At 43.1% G+C, this 14,886-nt stretch overlaps 1 protein-coding gene across 6 annotated transcripts in view; it reads right to left on the bottom strand.

The window, feature by feature from the left end:
* JPH1 (junctophilin 1) overlaps positions 1-14,886 on the bottom strand; it is a 76,666-nt gene that overhangs the window by 53,867 nt on the left and 7,913 nt on the right. The window lies entirely within an intron of this gene.

Genomic DNA, 14,886 nt, shown 5'->3' with positions numbered 1-14,886 from the left:
ACAATGCATTTCTCAGAAAGTATCCCCATCAATCTTTATGCGATGTATGACTGTAAACAATAAGTTAAAAGGATTTGCTAATTTGATTTGATTTTAGACAATGGGATTACGCAAATAGAGATGTTAGTTATAATCACAATCAAACCTTGTCGGTGTCTTGTCTTAGCTTATTTTAGTATAAAATAATTCCCTGCTTCTTTCCACACACAGGTCACTATCTCTGATGACTCCTTACAAGTTGCTCTACCCCAGCCTGCTCTGTTCACTTTCCCCTCAACTCTTTATTATAAATGACAACGTAAATCTTTGATTTTCATGTTTTCATTCCCTTTGGAAGCTCTTAAATCCACAAAGCTTCAAAGTACCATCCTTGAATCAAAAGATTCTTTAACCTCCTCCCCAAAGTGTCTCCATCATTGATCACAGTCCACTTGTGCTCTTAGCTAACTATGCTCCGACCCTTAGAGTTTTAACACCCTTGTACACAACCGGTGCTATACAAGATGAATTCTCCTCTCTAAATTCAGGGATCCAGTTCTCTATGGCTGGATTGATTTATTCATGTCCCTGATGGTCCTGTCCCAACTTCTGCTGCTTGCAATCCTCCTTGTGCAAGGCAGCTCAAATCATTCTCCTCAGATGTTGTTTTGCTCATGTTACTAACTTCCTCGGAACCCTGAAACAGTTTCCACTTGCGTTGCATAACACCTGATTAGTGCTTTAAGATCCTTTAATAGTCAGTACCCCTTATCTAATTGTTCTCTCGCCATGACTCAGCTGTGTTCCACATCGCTGCAAAGGAAAACACTGGGAGTCTTAGCTTATACACACCAGCAGGCTGTTGCAAAATCCAGAAGGGGTTTGAGTACTTTTTTTTTTTTTTTTTGCTGAGAAAGATTCATCTTGAGCTAACATCTGTTGCCAATCTTCCTCTTTTAGCTTGAGGAAGATTTGCCCCAAGCTAATATCTGCGCCAATCTTCTTCTATTTTGTGTGCAGGTCCCCACCTTGGCATGGCCACGGATGAGTGGTGTAAGTTCGTGCCCAGGAACTGAACCCGGCCGCTGGAGCAGAGTGCGCTAAACTTAACCACCAGGCCACAAGGACAGCCCCTTGAGTGCATTTTCGTACACACATTTGTAAGCCCTCTCCAAAGAGGATGACGATCCAGGTCCAAATCTGACAAGGACAGGTTGTTATACCCAGCATCTCCAGCCTCCTACTTTCCTATTATTTTTATTCTTTTGTACAAACCAACAGCATTAATTTTCAGGAATTTCAGAGTAGCACCACAACAGCTCTCCACAAATTTACTAACTTTCAGGATCATTCTTCCTGGTGGTAGGAAGAGAGTAAGAGGGAAGGGTTTGCACATGAAAGATCCTTGTTTTCAGGTTCTATTGGCAGTGGGAGTCATTCGGGAACATCGACACAGACTACTAGAAGATTAATAAGGCTACGAAGCTACAAGCAAGATTGACTCCAGCAAACCACAAGGACAACACTGCCCACAGATAATGAGCACTGGTGATCTTTACTGCCTTGAAGTGTTTTTCATTCTCTTCAGGCTCTGAGTCATCAGCTACACTATTCTTCCCCGCCTGGCAAAATCTGTTCGCCTCCGTGACAAATCAGGCCTTAGCTTCCCTTCAAAATGTTGCTCAAGGCTCAAATTCTTTACAAAATCATTCCAGACCAACTCTACTCGGCACCAGACACACCCATTATACAGGAAACCCCTTTATTCATGCCATCTAATTTTTCCCCCTTTTCTCATCCCTGGGCATTTCTTTAGGGCCAGCATTCGCATACATACATGCTTACATAACACTGTTTATGGGGGACGCTTGAGACTTTTATTTTCTTTCCTTTGTTGGTTCACGCCTTCTGTTTCCCTTGAAATATCTGTAAGACTTTATTATTGGGCACGAATACAGCAGAGGCTCTGTAACTGTTACAAACATAGCAACTGTAATTTAAAGAAAGTTTTCAACAATAAAATTCAGTAACTGAACTTTAATACCACAAAATTAACACACGACTAAAGATTCTGAAGGAAAAAATGAGAACCCTTAATATGTTCCTTTCCCTTGTTTTCACTTATAGAATTAAACATTAGTGACTGTCTGCTCACTCTGTAATCAGATTTTAATCATTCCAACAATGGGTTGAAAGTTACTCTGATTTAGTGAGAAGGAAGAACAATAATGTAATTCTGAAAAATGCTTTTACTGTCAAGCTCATACAGGAACAAGAAAAAAAAAATCCAAAATATTACTAGGGTATGCGGCCAAGTACAAAGTCTTCAGAACAAGTTAATCTATTCTTTCTTAATTCCTGTAAGACTGGTCATTTAGATATTTATGTAAACTGCTTCGAAACCTATAGAGAATGAGACAGGCACAAACAAGCAAATAGTGACTGAATGAATGGCTTTGCATTATTATTTAACTACCTCCTACATGTGTAAGTTATCTCCAGGTAACTCTAGGCATGTGGAGGGGTCAGGCCCAGGTTCTCTCTCCCTTCTGGTCTAAGCGCGGTACAAAGTGTGTAAGTAACAACACCTCTGAGATGATCAAGAATGACTGAGACATGAGTTGTGCCCTGGGAATGCTGGAGGGTACTTCAAAATGGTTTTAATTTGGCTCAGGTGTTCCCAAGTACAGTCTTGTTCCGCACAGTTTACCCAATAGGACACTTACCATCTTCTGATTGAGGACAAATCTGGAGTTAGAAAAGTAAAATGTCAGCGCTGTTTCACTATGTTTACTAACCGAAGAACCTCTATAAGAAACATCGCTGGTACAGTTATGTGAGGGCAGGTCTAAAAACAGGCAAAAGGAGGGGAATTCATTCACACAGCAGCGGTGGCCCAGACTTGGGCTTTCTGTGACAATCTGGTCCAGTTTCCCACTTCCTCACCCCATTCTACTGATAAGAAAGAGAGACCCAGAAAGATTACTTGTTTAATATGTTTGAAACAACTCACCCATATTCTGGGAATGAATGAACCCTTCGCCAAACTTATTTAAGGGCATTAGAATATGAGACACACAAACATCTTACGTTTGTCTCTGTTCCTCACCCACCACTTCTGGTCCATCGATTGCTGATCATTTCATCCCTTGCTTCCCTACCAGCCCTGCCCGTCACTGGGTCTTCATCACGTCCTCTATAGACTAGGCCTCTGGTCTTGGCCCCACTGAAATCCATCTCAAAGGCAGATGGCTCCCTGCTCAAACCCCTTCCAAGACTCCCCAAGGCCAACAGCAGAAAAGCCAGCTCCCAAACCTTCACAACCTTGTTTCCTATCATAACCCAACCTACACTCACCACACTTCAGTGTGCCTGAGAATAACCTGGTAAGCTCATGCAGTGCAGACTTCTGGGCCTCGCCCAAAGAAACGTTAATTCAGTACTGAGTGGGGGACCAAGAATTTCCACGTGGCCCTTGTGATTGCCACAGGGGCCGGGTGGATCACACCTGGAGAAGCACTGCTCTTCCACTATCCAACTGCTTGTAGGAACTCATCTATGCCCTTCCACTCCACTCTATCTTCCTTCCGTCTGGAGCATCCTTGCCACCCTTTGCCTCCTGCCTAATCTCGACTCGAAATCCAAGGCGCAGGCTCAGCCCTGTCCCTTAAGCCCCCCCGAGCATTTGCTGTACCTCCTTCTTTTGCCTTTTGGTAGTTTTTTCTTAGAATTTGCCATATGATATTGACGTTATCTGGTGATGTTTGTCACATCCACAAGATTTGTGGCTGTGGAATGAATAACGTCTGTTAAATGAATCAGTGGCAAAATGAACTATCTGACTAAGCAATACTGCTCCCAGACAGATCTTCCTTTACGAGCTGAAGGAGAGTTTTTTTTTTTCTTTTTTTTTATTGAGTTATTGATAGGTTACAATCTTGTGAAATTTCAGTTGTACATTAACGTTTGTCAGTCATGTTGTAAGTGCACCACTTCACCCTTTGTGCCCACCCCCCCACCCCACCTTTCCCCTGGTATCCACTAAACTGTTCTCAGTCCATAATTTTAAATTTGAAGGAGAGTTTTTAACACGGGTTAAAGCAAAAAATTCCTACCCCAGTTCTCAAAATCCAGCAGAGGGAAAGGCTTGGGCTCTGATGTTACGCTGTCTGGGATCCACCCTCGGGAGGTCTTTTGCTCGTTTTGTGAACTTTCTATGCCTCAGTTTCCTCCCCAATTACAGGGTTGCCATGGAGATCAGATGAAATGACAGATGTCAAGTTCACAACACAGGTCCAGGCTCCAGGTAACCACTCAGGAAACATCAGCTCTGTTTGCACGTGGCCAAGAGATGTCATGCAATTGCTATCCTCGGACCACAAGGGGAGGGGTGCTTGCACTGGGGCAGAATACACCACGGGGGAAATGTTCAGCAGTGTCTACACTGCTTCCATATCTGGAAACATTGCCAAAAAATCAATTTACTGCCAACTAGCTAACTTTGATGTCTCTCTAACCAAATACTGCTGATGAGATCCTGTGACCATCAAAAGTCGTATCTTCCAGGCTCTATGTGGAAACAATTTAATTAAAATTAAATTAAAATGTGATTTAGGGGCTGGCTCCATGGCCGAGTGGTTAAGTTCGCTCGCTTCGCTGCAGCGGCCCAGGGTTCGGATCCTGGGCATGGACATGGCACCGCTCGTCAGGCCACGTTGAGGCGGCGTCCCACATCCCACAGCTAGAAGGACCTGCAACTAAGATATACAGCTGTTTTCTGGGGGGGGGTTTGGGGAGATAAAGCAGAAAAAGAAAAAAAAAGAAGATTGGCAACAGTTGTTATTTCAGGTGCCAATCTTTAAAAAAAAATTGATTTAAATTAAAACTAACTACTTAAAAAACCTAACATGTTTTTTAAGAAACCACTAGTCCCCTTCCCTTTAGCATTATAGAATTTGTATCCACTTTACTTACATTCTGCTGATAGTGGTCCTATTGTCAGGGGTAAAACTACTTATTCGAAGAGACATTTTGTTAGGTTTTCTTAATTTAGTCCATGCCTGCTATGGACCTTGAGGGTAATCACAAAAGACTTCCAGGGGTTATGCAAAGGAAAGGGGCCCGGGGGATGAGGCCACCCTAGGCAGACAGCTGCTTGTGCAAAGGACCCCACGAAAGCGTCTGTGACAAGCTCGCCCAGGCTGGCTTAAGGGCTTCCCAGCAGGGCCCTCCGAACTGCAGACCCACCGAGCTGACAGCACCTGTCCTGCTGCACAGGAGCGCTATGAACCTGCCTGAGTATTGCTCTTAACGACAGGTTTGGTTTCTTATTCATCCCTGTATTCCTAGGGCCTAGTGCCATGTTTGCACGGAGCTGGCACTAAATAAATGTTTCCCAAATGATGTTTCTTTAGCATAATAATTTGTGAGAGTGATATTCTGTTCCAGTATGTTGCCAGGAAAGAAACAGGCCAAAAGATCTTGCTCACGGGGTAGGCACCTTGAGCACCAATCTTAGAAAGCATAATTCCACAAATTTAAGAACAGACATTCTGATACCTGAACTGCATTGTCGTAAGGCAACAGATCCCCAGTCTCTTAATGTGAGAATTGCTTTATTTGTACTTAAAAAGAGCTGTGTTTAGTATCATGTCATGGAAGTCCTTTCTCAGCAATGTCTTTGCTCCCCAGGTGTGCAGGTCTGTGCTCTCTATGTATAGAGCAAATCTTGCTGAGTTCCAGGCCATGTTTCCCGCTGTCTTTTGGGCCAGCATCTCAAAATTCAAGAAGTCAAAAATCAAACTCATCTTCCTCTCTAAACTTGCACCTTCCTCTCTGGTCCCTGTCTGAATAAATAGTACCACCATCCATCCAGTTGGCCAAGCCAGAAACTGAGGAGTCAGTCTGATTCTTCCTTTTCTAGTTTGCCACACTTATTCAATCAATCATCAAGTCCTACTGAGTCTGCGTGAGAGGTTCTCACCCACACGTTCGCTTCTTTCCATCCCCTCTGCCACCGCTTAGCTCAGTCCATGGGCTCTTACCTAGACGACTAGTTAGTAGATTACTACTTGGTTTGTCTCCAGTTTTACTGCTCCCTCCTCTTCCCAAACCCTATACCACCTGCAACCAGTGTGATCGTTCTGAATTTAAAGACGTAATTCGTCTCCTTAACACTATCAATGGCTCTCTCCTGTCTTTGGGATAATGTCCAAACTCGCCCTTATAGACCAACGAGCCCCTGCTTACTTCTCCACCTCATCTCTCAACACCCCTCAGCTAGCACTCTCTTTCCCACCGGTACCAAACATTTTACAGTACTCCAAATATATGTGGGCCACTATCCTTTGCACGCTCGTCCATCTTCTAGACAACATCCGCATATTCTTTGGTTCTCAAGATGGAAGCCACCTGCAGAATCCTGCCTCCAGCCCCAGGCTATGATTAAGTTCCTCCCATGTGCTACCTATGCTCCTAGCAAGGTGCCACTCATCTGATGGGTAACTGCTTTCTATCTGTCCCAACCAGACTCCATGATGGAAGACTGGTCCTAATTATAATTTTACATTTACATAGTATGTAATTGATTAATGTTGCAAAGAGTGATTAAAATTAACATTTCATGGAGATAAGAACCAAACCAAATTATAAAATGGGCTGATAACTGAGTGTCTTTCTGCGAATCCACGCCAGAGTGTTAAGTGATGACAGATAAAGGCTAAAGACAGTCCCCTTTCAGGGTATTTGCATCTTTTGCATCTTTCCAAGGTAATCTATCAATCCAATAGCTCAGCTCATTCTCAAATCACTGTGCTGAGCAGGAGGGGTGGCAACAAGCGACCAGGGCTGGTGGAGGGGTGCATAAAACCCATCATCTCATGCTCCTCCATTCTCATTTTTTTTTTTTTTTGAGGAAGATTAGTCCTGAGCTAACATCTGGTGCCAATCCTCCTCTTTTTGCTGAAGAAGACTGGCCCTGAGCTAACATCCATGCCCATCTTCCTCTACTTCATACGTGGGACGCCTGCCACAGCATGGCTTGACAAGCAGTGCTAGGTCCGCACTGGGGATCCGAACCGGCGAACCCCAGGCCGCCGAAGTGGAGCGCGCAAACTTAACCACTGTGCCACCGGGCCGATCCCCTCCATTCTCATTCTTGACCCTAAACTGCTGGCTTCTATAGGATATCTCCTCAACGAGTTTTGAATAACAGGCTCCCTCACATGTACCTCAAACCCTTCTCCTAATGGATGGAAGTAAATGTATGAAATCTTGAAATACTAATTCAAAAAACTCCCAGACCAATGTGAAAAATTAGACAGGGACTTCTAGACCAAAGAATTGAGAGCAAAATTCAATTGACTTGATACAGGAAAATTCAGCAAAATTTTCACCTTATTTAAAAGTTTTTAAAAACTAACAAAATTATTTGTTAATCTCTGGCATACTCGATTGTTTTAAAAACTCTATCAAGTGAATTAATGTATTTCACTTGGCTTGAGTAAGTTTCTTTTGGCACACAGGGAAATCCTAAGAAGATTTGACTTCAAAGAGTGGGACTGTTTTGGAGGCAATCTTGATTCTGTACATATTAATTAAATTTCTGATAAAGCAGCTTATTTTGAATCGAGTGTATTATACAAATAAATGGGAAACACCAACTAAAATAGAAGGGCAAAATTATTAAAAGCTTATTTGGTTTTCTTCTCAAGAGGCCGTTGAACTAAAGCTGAATTACTTACATAAATACCTTTGGCATTTGTTGGATCCTGTTTCTAAACACAATGTTCATATTTCATCTATAATAAGAAAAGCATCTCAAAGATTTGCAAGGCACTAGTCTTGCAAGCGTCCAGTTTGGTGTCTTGAGTAAAGTGAGATTGGCAGAGTCAGCTTAATCCATAATGGAAAGTTGTGAGCGGGGTGCTTCGGCTGCCTGGCAGCTGCCGCTCCCGGTTCACCGGCTACGCTAGCATGCACACGCCACTCTGCCACTGGCCCCGAGACCATTTGTGCAGGTCAAAGCTAAAATTCATATGGGATGGAACATGATAAGAAAACATCCTATTAGGGTGGTTTTCATGACAAATCAAGCTATACTAAAAAACTAATTACTGCTTTAATTCTTTATATTTACGGAATCAGGCAAATGTCATGCTTCAGAGCTGGATGAGATGGCACCTGCTGAAATTTGTACCGTTTAAAGCAAACTCGGATTTCTACAGTTACAAGGCCAATGTGTGTCCCAAAAACCTAGCTTGTCATCACCTTGGATTGTTGTCTTTTTATCTCCACTTTTCACGGCCAGTTTTCACCAAGGAGATCTCCACAGAATTGAAGATTACCTCACAGCCCATTCACATCACATACAGCATCTTCCTGGGCCCTCCCTGTTTAATCAAAGTAGAGAGCCATGTCTACACAGTCATGCTTTAAAATGTATGTCTTTAACGGCCCCAAACTGGATAACTCTGTGACCCTCCCATTGGTATGGTCTAAGACTAATTTTCATTAAATTTGCATTGCTGGAACCTCCTTGCTAATCATTAAAACAAACGCCCATCTCAAGGCCTCAGTTTCTGAATGGGCCTGGACTTGGGAGGGTCGGAGGAAGAGTTTCTTAAAGAAAGAGCTTTAGAAACAAGATACCCTAAGAACGCTTTATAAGGTTCTCATAACACAATATGTTCCCATGTTGTGTGTAATGGTCTGTTTAATGGCGAGGTGATCTAACGTCAGCGTTGAAGGAGAGGAGCTGAGTTCCCCAGTGAGGCCTCTAGAGTACAGCCAAGCTTTACCCCTGGCTTGAGGGCAGGACAGAGCTGGCGCCTAGGTTATCTTTCCGGTTTCAGCTGCTCCCTCGGCAGCACACCCACGCAGAGAATTCTCAGTGACTGCTCGGCCCATAAAGAAGGCCTGGGCCCCATGATACGAAGAAGTGTGTCTTTCTTTAAACAGCCTGGAGAAGCACGGGAGGAAATTAGAGCAAGCGCCTCACTTTCTCCCGTGGGAAATGGGCGTTCTTTGCTAAAGAGGAGAAACATGTATTTAAAAATTTTACGTGCAATACAAAAACTAGAGTACACATAAGGGGTAATGGTGACCTAGACTAATATATCTAAACAATATGAAGGCAAAATCTTTATTATCCCATATTGTCTTCAGAATAGTACCGCAGCATAGCTTTATGCCATTTCTTTGCTCATTTTCTTTTCAGTCTGAAAAAATAAAATTGTTGGGGCCAGCCCAGTGGTGCAGTGGTTAAGTTTGCACGTTCTGCTTTGGCGGCCCAGAGTTCACTGGTTCGGATCCCAGGTGTGGACATGGCACCGCTTGGCAAGCCATGCTGTGGTAGGCGTCCCACATAGAAAGTAGAGGAAGATGGGCATGGATGTTATCTCAGGGCCAGTCTTCCTCAGCAAAAAGAGGAGGATTGGCACCAGATGTTAGCTCAGGGCTAATCTTCCTCAAAATACATAAATAAATAAAATAAAATTGCCTGTTGACAGTACATTGACCTCACACAGGTCTGCAGCTGGGAATGGAGTGAGTCTTGACACATGCTCATGTCTGCACACAAGAGGTCAAGCTTTGTGGCTTAACTCCCTTCCTTTCGTTTATCCCTATTTCTGCTTCCCAAGCCTTCCTTCTCTTCCTTTTCCTCCCTCCCTCCATCTTTACTTCTAGCCCACTCTTGCTTCTTGGTCATCCAGCAACCTTCACCTTGTGGAAGGGGACTTGTAGGAATGACACATTTCCCGAAACATTAACTATAAAGTGATTGACAGTTTACAAAGCCCTGTGACACCCACTCTCTCATTCAACCCTTAAAACGACCCGTCTGTGAAGAAAGAGGCAAACATCACTTCCCATTCACAGCAACTTCTCTGCACCTCAGACACTGAGGGTCTCAACCAAGCCTCTGGGATGTGTCTGCAGAAGGGCCGGGATAACAGGTGGAAGCCGGCAACAGGCAGCAAAGGCAGACACGGAAGAACAGGAGGCCCAGCTAAATAATGAGTGCTCCCTTCAGCTGTAAATTCCCACTTTTTGGCGATTTTCCCCCAAAATTTCTTTACCCATCTTTATTAAAATGGCTTATAAGGCATTACGAGGAATTCACCTTCCTGCAAAAATCACTTATGCTAATAACTAAAAATTAACCAGAGCCCCAGGAGAAGGAACAAAAAATTCATGGAAACGGTAATCTAAAACTGTTTTTAAAGATACGACTACTAACATTACACAAAAGAAATAAAGATAGAATATAAACTGCAATTTTGATTTGCAAAAGAGAATCCTTTCATCCAACAGAATTTGAGAATTTCAAATTTCTGGCCCTTCACAATAACTCGGCAGAGATTAAACTTTTTCCTAAAATTGGTGGTTGCAAGTTTAGTTTGGATCCACAATGTGCACTGACTCATGGTTGACTTTGGGTTGTAGTTACCAATAAGTGAAGTGTGAATCGAATCAAGTAATCCTGTGAGGGGCTGTTTTGCTGAATATAACTGTTTAAGAAAATTGACCCAAAAAAAGGCAGGACAAGAAAAACCTTCGAAAGGAAATAAAGACAGCTGAATATTCAGAAAACTTAGATTTGTAAAAGACAACAGGCTCTTATGTTCTGACTTATCACCTATTTTGGTGACGTCAAATGTGTATGATGAGCTAATGTTGTTCTAGTCAGTACAAGCGGACTTCTTGGAGTTTCCACCTCTGTTCAAGGGAGGCACTCGCAGGTACCACTGGACCAGCTCAGACCTATGGAGGATGGAGATAACAGTCTGGCTTAACCTGAAGCTCTTAATCCCTGGCGACACCTCAGTTCTGACACTTTAATGATGCTGACTTGATTAAGGCAAAGGGCACCTGTGACACATGCTTGTGCATTTTCTGCATTTCCTTGTCTATGTCAGATCACAGCACGATGAATGACGAGAGCTACGTTTCCTTCCTTATACCTGTGGTTTATAAATGTGCCGCAAAACGGAATTAGAAGCACTGCCAGTGTTCAAACCCCAAGTAGTGAGAATTTAATTCACTCATCCATCAAATATTTACTAGGGCCCTTACGAAGGTGCCCTGCTCTGAACTAGCTGTGGGGACACAGAGCAAGCCGGGCTGCCTTCAGGGTCTGGCTTTCCAGACTAGTCGGAGAAAGCGATAAGAAACAAACATACTGAAATACTCAATGATGTTGAGACTAATGGGTGGATTTAGACTGAGGTCAAAGGCAGTGGGTTGGAGGGTGTGGGGTCAGGGAACCTTTCCGTGAAGAAGAGACTCCGTGCCTAAACCTGGGGAAGGAGCAGGCTGAGGGGCTGAACAGGGGGCCAGGCACAGGGAAGGGATGAGCCAAGTCCCTCCTCAGAACTGAAGGAAAGCTGTCCTGGCTGAATCATTCTGAGCATGGAGGGAAAGTAGAAAGTGGGATGAAACTGTAATATTTAGTCTTTTTAAAAGAAACATATGGGAAATATATTTTTCCTGTAAGATTTTTTAAAAGCTATGTCATTTTTACACTTAAGCCCCAAATTGGCAAACATGGAATCCGATCTCTAGTTCTGAAAACAGATGCAGCGAGCTCACCTGTGACCAGATCCCCTGAGCCTGAGGCCCTCCACATTCTATCTGGCTGCTTCCACACCCCAGCACAGGTATATCTGTGACAAGCGCCCGTAGGGCTGAGGCTGGGCAACGGACAGCATGGGGCCCCCTCCTGATATGACCTGTCTAGGTGCTGCTGTTACCACCTGAAGGGGTAACAACCTTACCTGGGGAGAGGTTGGGAGCAGCAAAGCCCCACATGACTGCCCAGCCTGTCCCACTACTGACACTTCATGGTAATGCTGGGCGCCTGCCCAGCCAGCACCCTACGAGCTTCAGGGAGGCTGGCCACAGGTCAGCGAATAGGGGGAACTATTGCACCCCACTCTACCCTCCTCCATCTTCCAACTTGGCTTCTTTCTTCTAATCTGTCTGACACAACGAAGCCAGAATAAGCAAACGCCTATGGTCCTTTAGGCCAGCTCTCTCCCATCCTCTTCACCGTACCTCTTCCATTCTCCAGCACGATAATTATTTCCTCTATGGCTCAGATTCTATAAAGTTCTTCTCTTGTCCACATCCCTTTCTAAATTATCTATTCATTTCCATACAAGTGTGGTTCTCTAAGGGCCCCTTATTTGCTATCTCCCAAATGCCTCACTTTACAATTCTTCCTTAAAATATTTTACTTAAGGAACAATAATTGAACATCTCTTAAGGAATTATTGGAGACAAGTTAACGGAGTAAAAAATGCCCAAATGACGTAATTGAAACAACAGGGATAGCGGGGTGACCTTGGGCAGAGTCCTGGTTTCCGAAAATGAGGGGCTTGAAATGTTCAGAGTTGCTCCGCGACCTCTTAAACGTTTTTTAAAAACACAAGGTTGAGACACTTTCTCAATTCCAAGTGATGAATTTTACGCGCAGGACCGAGACAAGAGGGGAACGAGACATTTTGTGAAATCTTATAAACACAGTACTTTTGGGATTAGAACAAAAACTTAAACAGTATAGTAGTCAGTAAATTATTAGCAGCCCTTACAGTTTTAACTCGTTAAGCGCTAACCTGCTAGTCAACTATCAGTATCTACTAATTCTTTATCTGCTGCATTATTTCCTCTGTCTACTGTGATGCCATCCCCATATTCCCTATTTGTAAGAATAAAACAGAGGCTCGTAATGAGCCTTCAGAAATAGGCCTCCTGTGTGTTTACTGGAAGACACACCACTCCTTCTTGGGGGAAGCAAAGGAAAGGTCCACAGATCTACCATGTTTTCCTGAATCTTTGGGCCAAAGATGGTTGGCTCCATGTCTCCCGATTTCCCCGAGGAGACATTATTGGAGGATACAATTATTTTCCCTCGGAGCTTGAGGCTTTGCTTCAAGATAAAACAGAGTGATGGTGCAAAAGAGGATCCATTTCCCTGGGACTTAAACAAAACCCTCTACAGCATAAGAAATGACAGCAACAGCACAATGATTAACACTATCTGGGTGGCAAACTGAAATGATCAATAACTATTAATCGATGAGCTCCGTTCGTTGCTAACAGTGAACTAATGATTTCAACAGTAGCAGCTGCCAGGAGTCATACTTTCTGGTTCTTATTCGGCCATTCCTGGGGCAGGGAGAGAAGGAGGGTGTCACTTCATGTTCTTAAACTTTCGATACTTTTAAAAACAAGAACATTAACAATGACAACTACTACAGGGGTCAGGAAGCACCGAGCAGACACTCAGGCATTATAAAGAGCCATAGTTTACAACAGTAATATAGCTAGAAGCCCTTCCTCCGGGCAGCAAGCTCCAAAGTCTTAAGAGAATCTTTTTTTCTCTTTATTTTTAAAAAAGGTTTTTAAAAGAATGTGGAACTCTAAACTCAGAGCTATTACAAGGGGCACGTCAGTCCTTCAGCGACTTTCTACAAAGACAAGTTGCAAAACTCTTTATCTCAAGTAGCCATTAAAACAAGGAATCTGGAAAGAGGACTAAAACAGTCAAAGTAAGTAAAATAGAAAAGGTTAAGGGAGCTTTTTTCACTTTTTGTCTCTTGTCATCCAAACAGTATTGCTTTTTTAACTGTGGTAAGAACACTTAACATGGGAGCTACCCTATTAACAAAATCTTAAGTGCACAATACAGTCCTGTTAACGACAGGCCCAACGTTGCACAGTAGACCTCTGGAACCGAGTCGTCTTGCTTAACTGAAACCTTATACCTGTTGAACAGGAACTTCCCACTTCTCCCTCCTCCCAGCCCCTGGCAACCACCATTTAACTCTGTGTTTCTGTGACTCTGACCATTTAGTGAGATAGCTCGTGTAAGCGGCATCACGCAGAATTTGTCTTGTGGCTGGCTTATTTCAGTTAGCGTAATAAATTCAGTGTTTTTTAAACAGCTAAGTGAAATCTTCACGAAGTTAACTAAAACGGTGACAGCTTAACCTAAAGACTTCTTGATTATAAACTGTATACTACCGTCCTCCCAAACTACATAATACCACCCCCGAAAGACTCTCAACAGCGAGAGAATGTGGCTAGGACTTGGGTAAGAGTTTTACAATGCTAGCATTATCAGAGATCATCTTTGCGTTACAAGCGGTTCCCTTTGGTAATGTACATTCCTCCCATTTAAACTAGTCATAAAAGTCAGTAATTAAAGCAAGGGGAAGAAAGTCATTTGCGAGAGGGTCCTGCACAGGTTTATCTTCCATCTGCCAAGACGAAACTGCCTCTAGAGTATCACTCGATGGTACGGGGAAAATAAAATGGAAGGATCCAGGAGTGCATTTAAAACTAGAGGCTAGGGCCTAACAGAAAGTATATCACTAGCTCTAAAAGTTAGCTGAGGGCCGGGGAAGCCAGCAAGATTAGACGTGGCAAGTCTCCTATCTACCAGCACACTGAAAAGCAAGTAGATGCAACACTTGGTAATCAGAGAAAACTACGATCTAGAATAAAAGACGCTTGGCAGAGAAAAGAGGAGACCCTTCATGAAATTTTGTGCCGATGAACAAGAAATATTAACTTTCAAATAGGATTAGTTTGGGATAAAATGGAAACCTTGGAGACTTCTAATATATATCTACAAATAAGGAAAAAAAAGACCTCTTCCATTTTCCACTTAGTGTTTCAGACACTCCTAAGTAAATAACAGCCATAAAATAGGGGCATTAAAAAAAAGAAGAAGAAACTTTAGAAGTCTGGAAGTACTAAGTTGAACCATATGCGATCGCCATTTTTTGGTACATAAAAAATTCAAATATCAGAAATTTCATATGGTTCAACCGAAAAAAGGGGGGCTCATTAACTCAATGCTAAGAATGAAAACCTGAAGATGTACGAGTATTTTGTGGT

The sequence above is a fragment of the Equus caballus genome, chromosome 9, assembly GCF_041296265.1.
Source record: "Equus caballus isolate H_3958 breed thoroughbred chromosome 9, TB-T2T, whole genome shotgun sequence".
Lineage (NCBI taxonomy): Eukaryota > Metazoa > Chordata > Mammalia > Perissodactyla > Equidae > Equus > Equus caballus.
Note: the sequence above shows the minus strand (reverse complement) of the source record. Positions and strands in the feature narration are given on the sequence as shown.